The sequence below is a fragment of the Zeus faber genome, assembly GCF_960531495.2.
Source record: "Zeus faber genome assembly, chromosome: 17".
NCBI lineage: Eukaryota > Metazoa > Chordata > Actinopteri > Zeiformes > Zeidae > Zeus > Zeus faber.
Window position 1 is genome coordinate 30,253,427 of NC_137204.1, and position 7,846 is coordinate 30,261,272.

Consider the following 7,846-nt stretch of genomic DNA (forward strand, 5'->3'; position numbering starts at 1 on the left):
ACACACAAACGGGCAGGGCGCTGTCTGGAGGAGAAAAAACTGCAATTCTCTGAGTTATGTTTGTGTTTTTTGTTTTGTACAAGTAGGAAAATGACAAAACAAAATAAATAGAAATATTTCTCTAAATCTCTGCAGAGCCTGAACCCTGCATCTCAAAATGCTGTTGAGAGCTTCAACTGATTATCAAATTATATGATATATTATTACTATATTATAATAACATGAGGTTAGACATTATCATCGTTACATTATTATTATTGTTATTAATAATAAATGATCACATGTATTTCACTTGGAATGATCAGTTTCTCTATGCAGCCATTGTCTCGGAGGAGAGCCAGACGACCACCGATCCCCCTCTCAGAGGGGGCTCCGCTGTTTCCTCCAGTAGTAGTTGTTGTGAAACAACAGCAAATGTAAAGTATCACTCTGGCTGGAACCCTTCTGTCACAGATCACTCCGGACACTCTTCTCCACCCGCTCCACCCTGCCTGTACTCTCTTCTTCACCTCTCTCCAGCACTCTCTGCTGCTTTGATGATGATCACCTCCAAGAACTTGAACTCCTCCACCTTCTCCACCTGCACTCCTTGCATTCTCAGCTTTTCTCTGCCCTCCCTCTCGTTCAGGCACATGTACTAGTCTTACACCTGCTGACTTTCATTCCTCTTCTCTCTAATGCATGCCTCCACTTCTCCAGGCTCTCCTCCACCTGCTCCCTACTCTCACTACAGATCACAAAGTCATCTGCGAACATCATAGTCCACAGAGACTCCAGCCTGTGTTACGACCGGAGCTGGGAGGGACCCAAACGCACGACGCAGAGAGACGGGAGGCAGACAAAGGATGTTTATTAGACCACACGGTTGAGATGGCCGGGTCAGGTAGTGATGGAGCAGGGCTGGGCAGGGATGATGACGACCGGGAAGGAGGGGTCCAGGATCCGGCTGGAGAGACGGGGAACCGGGCTGGATGGAGAGGGAGGGGCAGAGTTGGCCGACGAGAGGAGACAAGCAGGTTAGGGGAAGACGAAACAAGGAGACATAAGCTAGGCGCTAGGAGCTAGGAGCAGTACAACTTGGGTAAGCTAGTTGACGGTCTGGCAATGAGTGACTGGGAAGCTGGAGAATAAATACTGTGTGGGTTATGAAGGTAATTGATCCCAGGTGTGTGAAATTGGCCTAAGGGAGGAGCCGCGGATGGGTCAAGAGCGGCCTCTAGTGGTGCTGGGAGGCCGTGGGCCTAACAGCCTGATTTCATCTGTTAACCTGTCCATCACCACTGCAAACAAGAAAGGGCTCAGAGCTGATCCTTGCTGCAATCCCACCTCCACTTTGATGCCTTTTCACGCCTACTGCACACCTTACTACTGTCTGACTGCCCTCATACATATCCTGTACCACTCTTATCTACTTCTCTGCCACCCCCGACTTCCTCATGCAATACCACACTTCCTATCTCGGCATCCGATCATATGGTTCCTCTAAATCCACAAAGACGCAGTGCAACTCCCTCTGGCCTTCCCTGTACTTTTCCATCAGCGTTCTTAAAGCAAACATTGCATCTGTAGTACTCTTTCCTGGCATGAAACCATACTGCTGCTCGCTGATCCCCACCGCTCCTCTTAACCTAACCTCCACTACCATTTCCCAGAGCTTCATCAAACAATCAGCTGATCAACTTTATTCCCCTGTAGTTACTACAGCTCTGTACGTCTCCCTTATTGTTGAAGATGGTACCAGTACACTTCTTCTCCACTCCTCCATCATCCTCTCCCTTTCCAGGATGGTGTTAAACAGTCTCGTTAGGAACACCACTGCCATCTCACCTAAATATTTCCATGCTTCCCCAGGTTTGTCTGCCTTTCCACTCTTCATCTTCTTTAATGCTGTTCTCACCTCATCCTTGCTCATTTGCTGCACTTCTTGATCCATTATCCCCACATCATCCACTCTTCTCTCCCTCTCATTTTCTTCCTTCATCAGCTCCTCAAAGTACTCCTTCCACCTTCCACCAGCACATTCCCATCATTATCCTTCATCACTCTTAACCTGCTGTACATCCTTCCCAGCTTGGTCCCTTTGTCTTGCCAATCGGTACAAGTCCTTTTCTCCTTCCTTACTGTCCAACCTCTCATACAACTCGTCGTACGCCTTTTCCTTTTCAATTTGTCACTTCCTCTTCGCCTTGCGCCGCATCAGCTTGTACTCCTGTTACTTTCTTCATCTCTGACTTTCCCATTTCTTCTTCGCCAACCTCTTCTGCTCTATGCTCTCCTGTACTTCCTCATTCCACCACCAAGAGTCCTTGTCTTCCTTCCTCTTGATACCTTCTTGGCCATCTCCCTCACCACTTTTGCAGTTGTTTCCCAGTCATCTGGTAACCCTTCATTCCCACCTATTGCCTGCCTTACCTCTTCCCTAAATTGCATGCAACACTCCTCCTTTTTCAACTTCCACCATTTTATCTCTGACTCTTCTTTCACTCTCTTCCTCTTCTTGGCCTCCAGAGTCAACCTACAGACCACTATCCCATGCTGCCTAGCAACACACTCCCCTACTGTCATGATCTCCGCCTTCATCTACCTTCCCCTCCCTCTCCTTACCTGTCTCATTAATCCAACTCCATTCACCCGTGCACACAGCTGTTCCCGATCTGAAATCTAACCACTATATATGCCTCTCTCACCAGTCACCCATTGCCAGTTTGTCTTTGATGCTTGCACCAGACTCTCCAGCGTTCTCCGGACCGATTCCCTGCTACCGACTCTGCCTCGCTCCGACCACGTATCCTGCCTGCCCCCCCGCCTGTCTTCTGTCTGCACTCCTCGTTATCGAACCTGCCTGTCCCCGACGATGTATCCTGCCTGCTCCCTGCCTGTCTTCCGTCTGCTCTACAAATAAAAGACATTACCAAATATCCCTGCCTGTCTTTGTGCTGCAATTGGGTCCTAACCACACCCGTTACAGTATAATCTGGCCAACAACGGACCCAGCACACAACCCCGAGTTGCTGGCACACCTGGGAAGGGTGGAGTCACAGCTCCAACACCAGGAGGCTGTCCTTGCCTCCACCTCAGCGGACACTCGGCTAGCAGAGGCTAGCCAGGAGCAAGGGCTCGCCACGCTAGCCACCCAGGTCCAGCAGCTCGCCATCGCTCTAGTGTCCTTGAGAAAGACACTTAACCCCTCATTGCTCCTGATGGCTGCGTCCGTCGGTGTTTGAACAATTGTAAGTCGCTTTGGATAAAAGCGTCTGCTAAATGAAATGTAATGTAATGTAATGCTCTCGGGCGGTGCATCCCGCCGCCCGCTTCCCCGGACCCAACTCCACCAGCACCGGTCCAGCCTGGGTACCCCCTGGAGCCCCGGGTGGGGGTTCCAGAACGCTACGCCGGAGACGCAGACGGCTGTAGTCCGTTCATCACGAACTGTTCCATCCTCTTCGCTCTGCAGCCCCACACCTTCGCCTCCGAGGAAGCCAGGGTGGCGTTCACCGTAAATGACCTGACGGGCCGCGCTCGGCTGTGGGAAAGCCGAGTGGGAACGACGCACACCAGCCTGCTCCTCCTTCCACGCCTTCGCCGCCGAGCTACGCAAGGTGTTCGGGGTGACATCATGGGGTCCCGATGCTGCTGGTGGTCTCCTGGGGCTCAGTCAAGGGTCCCGCTCCGTGGTCAATTACGCGATCGTCTTCCGCACCCAGGCTCGACTGGAGTGGATCCCGGCAGCCCAGACTGACGCATTCCTGATGGGATTAGCAGAGTACGTGAAGGATGAGCTAGTTTCCCACGACCTGCCCACCTCTCTCGATGGCATCATTGAGCTTGCTTCCCGTATCGACCGACGCATCCAGGCCCGGCAGCGAGAGAGGCGTGAGAGGCAAGTAGAGTGCCCCCCAGCAACCCGTCTCCCAGGTTCCTCCAGGCCGCCAGCTCTTCCGGCCCGTCAACCCACAAGTGAGGCCTCTCCCATGCAGGTTGGCCAGGCCAGCCTCACCCTGGAGGAGAAGTAGAGACGCCGGGTGGAGAACCTTTGTCTCTACTGTGGTCTAGCTGGACACTACATCTCCGGGTGTCCGGTCAAAGGCCGGGCTCGCCAGTGAGGGAGGAGGTCCTGGTGAGCCACACCTCCAAACCCTCCTCCAACCTACGCCCCCTGCGTCAGACTCGGCTGCTGCTGCCCCAATGCTCACATTCCCTAGCCATACTTATTGACTCTGGTTCCAATATTAACATCATCGACGATAACCTAGCATGGCAGCTGGGTGTTGGTCGAGTTCTACTGCCTTCTCCGGTTCCTGCCACTGCCCTAGATGGCCGCCTCCTGGGGACAGTCACCCACCAGACGGTGCCCATCCGCATGCTCCTGTCCAGCAACCACCACGAGACGATACAGTTCTGCATCCTGCACTCACCTCGTCACCCTCTCCTCCTGGGGTTTCCCTGGCTCCGGCGTCACAACCCACACCTCGACTGGACCACAGGGGCTGTTCTGGGATGGAGTCCTGCGTGCCATCAGGTCTGTCTGAAGCAAGCCGCCGCCAGCCATCCACCAGCTCCAGCTCCGCACCCGACATGTTGGGGGTCCCCGCCGAGTTCACTTCAGCCCCAATTCTGGCATTTCCTGACCCCGAACGGCAGTTCGTGGTTGAAGTGGACGCCTCCGACGTGGGAATCGGAGCTGTTCTATCCCAGAGAACCGCCTCCGACCAGAAGCTTCATCTCTGCACCTTCTTCTCCAGGCGTTTGACCCCAGCTGAGAAGAACTACGACATCGGGAATAGGGAGCTTCTCGCCGTCAAATTGGCCCTGGAGGAGTGGCGACACTGGCTAGAAGGAACCCAGCTGCCGTTCCTGGTGTGGGCTGATCACAAGAACCTGGAGTATATCCAGTCCGCCAGGAGACTGAACCCCCGTCAGGCCCGTTGGGCGCTCTTCCTAACCAGGTTCAATTTCTCCCTCTCCTATCGGCCGGGGTCACGCAATGTCAAACCTGACGCCCTGTCCCGGCAGTTCTAGGAGGAGGAGGAAGACGCTGCTGACCCTGACACCATTCTACCGTCCTCCCGTCTAGTTGCCACACTCACCTAGGAGGTGGAAGAGAAGGTCAGAGCCGCCGCCCAGGACCAACCTGGACCCAGCGCATGTCCGCCCGACCATCTGTTCGTCCTGCCTGATCTCCGGTCCGAGGTTCTCCAGTGGGCCCACAACTCCCGACTCACCTGCCACCCGGGGATCCAGCGGACGAAGGAGGTCCTCCAGCGTCGCTTCTGGTGGCCCTCCCTGGGCGAGGACGTCCGAGGGTTCGTCAATGCCTGCCCCACCTGTAACCAGCACAAACTCTGGTTACAGGTGGGGCAGGCATTGACGCTCTCTTCTTGCTCCTGCCGGTCTCCTACACCCACTGCCGGTTCCTCATCGCCCCTGGTCTCACATCTCCGTGGACTTCGTCACCGGTATGCCACCGTCTAGCGGCAACACCACCACCCTGACCGTGGTGGACCGGTTTAGCAAGATGGCTCACTTCGTGCGCCTACGGCTTCCAACCGCCTCTGTTCCCGGCCCTTGAGAGGGAGGCTTCCTGCCCGTCCATCCAGGCCTTCATTCGCCGCTGCCGCAGGACCTGGACCCGGGCCCGGGCCGCCCTCCTCCAAGCCACTGGCTGCAACGCCTCTGCCGCCAACCGTCGGCACTCCCAGGCCCCGGAGTCCCAGCCGGGCCAGAAGGTTTGGCTCTCCACCCGGGACCTCCCCCTGAAGGTGGAATCCAAGAAGCTGGCTCCTCGGTTCATCGGCCCGTTCATGATCGAGAAGGTCGTCAACCCGGTGGCAGTGCGGCTCAAGCGCCCCATGCCCGTCCATCCCACCTTCCATGTGTCCAAAGTCAAGCCGGTCCGGGAGAGTGCTCTGGTCCCCTTGGCGCCTCCCCCGCCTCCTCCGCGCTTCATTGACGGGGGTCTTGCCTTTTCTGTACGCGTCTACGTTCCCGCCGGCGTGGGAGAGGCCTGCAGTACCTGGTGGATTGGGAGGGTTACGGTCCGGAGGAGAGGTCCTGGGTCCCTGCAAGACACATTCTGGACCACACCCTCATCAGGAGGTTCCATCAGCGCCATCCTGACCAGCCCTCCAGACCGGTTCAACCCTCCCGACCGCAGACCCCACCACCTCTCTTGTCTGGACCCTCCAGCGAGGGTTCAGAGGCGGACGATGTCGACCCTGTGGGTCCCTCCTCTGATGAGGATCACGTGGCCCATTTAGCGGAGGACGAGGAGATGGACGGGGTCTCCGACGAGTACTCGCCCTCCTCCGGACCCCCTCCTCCCACCCTGGATGGACTTTTGGTTTCATTTTTTTTTGTTTTGTGTTTGGGACGTCAGGAGCCGTCCCTTGGGTGGGGGGGGTTCTGTCATGATCTCCGCCTTCATCTACCTTCCCCTCCCCCTCCTTACCTGTCTCATTAATCCAACTCCATTCACCTGCGTACACAGCTGTTCCAGATCTGTAATCTAACCCCTATATATGCCTCTCTCACCAGTCACCCATTGCCAGATTGTCTTCGATGTTTGCACCAGACTCTCCAGCGTTCTCCAGACTGATTCCCCGCTACCGACTCTGCCTCACTCCGACCACGTATCCTGCCTGCCCTCTGCCTGTCTTCCGTCTGCTCTACAAAAAAAATACATTACCGAATATTCCTGCCTGTCTTTGTGCTGCAATTGGGTCCTAACCAAACCCATTACACCTACCAGTAAAAGTACAAGTAAACTACAGTAAAACCAAAGTAAAACCTTCAAGTAAATTTGTTACATTATTGACATTTAAACATGCATCATCATTATTCAGCAGTGGTTTCTTAATTGCTCTATCAACTGGCATAGCTTTATAATACAACGCATACCTTATTTGGAATGTCGTGGTCAACATAGTTTGTCTTGTTGGCAATTCTGTTATTGCGATATAATCTCTTCCTGGAACATTACTTTTTATTCTGCCAGACTTTTTCATCTCCTGATAAAGATTATTTCCATTCATTAAAACACCACCTTGGTCATTTTGTGCCCATGTGCAAACATTCTGAATCTCGTTCTTAAGAACCGCTGTTGAACTTGTAGCTGCACATTCATTTCTGGAGTCTCCAAACTGTCAATCATCCTGATGCAATGAGCCTCTTCACACCGGACGTCCAGGTGTGAGGAAGCCACACGGACACTCAGAGTTTGTCCAGGAGTGTTTTTTTCATCTGGTTTTCTTTCAGTATTTTATTGTTTTTGTTAATATTGTGACTGACCTCAACGACTGGATTTTTTGACAATGTCTTTTTTATTGTCTTAGATTTTTGGTTATTTTACGGCATCTGGAAGAATAAAAAACGAACTTCTGTAATTACTTTTCATAACAATAACAATAAATTCATTTAATTTTAAAAATATATAAATGCATGTTATTTGTAATTACTACTTTATTGTACTTTTTATGTTAGGAATGTACAATTGTAAAATCCAATTAAATAGACTTGTCTATATTGTTATGCAGACAACATTTATGGAACTTAAACATAAATTTGCAATTCAAATTTTTAAAGAAGAGGTTGTTAATATCACAAATGCTTTGTCTTTGTATCACAGTTTGTTAAGGGTAGTTAGAGGAAAATGTTTATACATCACATTTATGACAAAAAAAATTTAATGTTTTATTTGAACCTATTATGTCGTTGTTATAGCTTATCTTGCTGCATTTAAGTACACCCACAGTTTCTGTGTTGGTACATGCGTGTCGTATACGTCAATTATGATGTATTTACGCCGATTTGCAATAGTACTCTAATGTACATATTTCTTTAGTGAAGT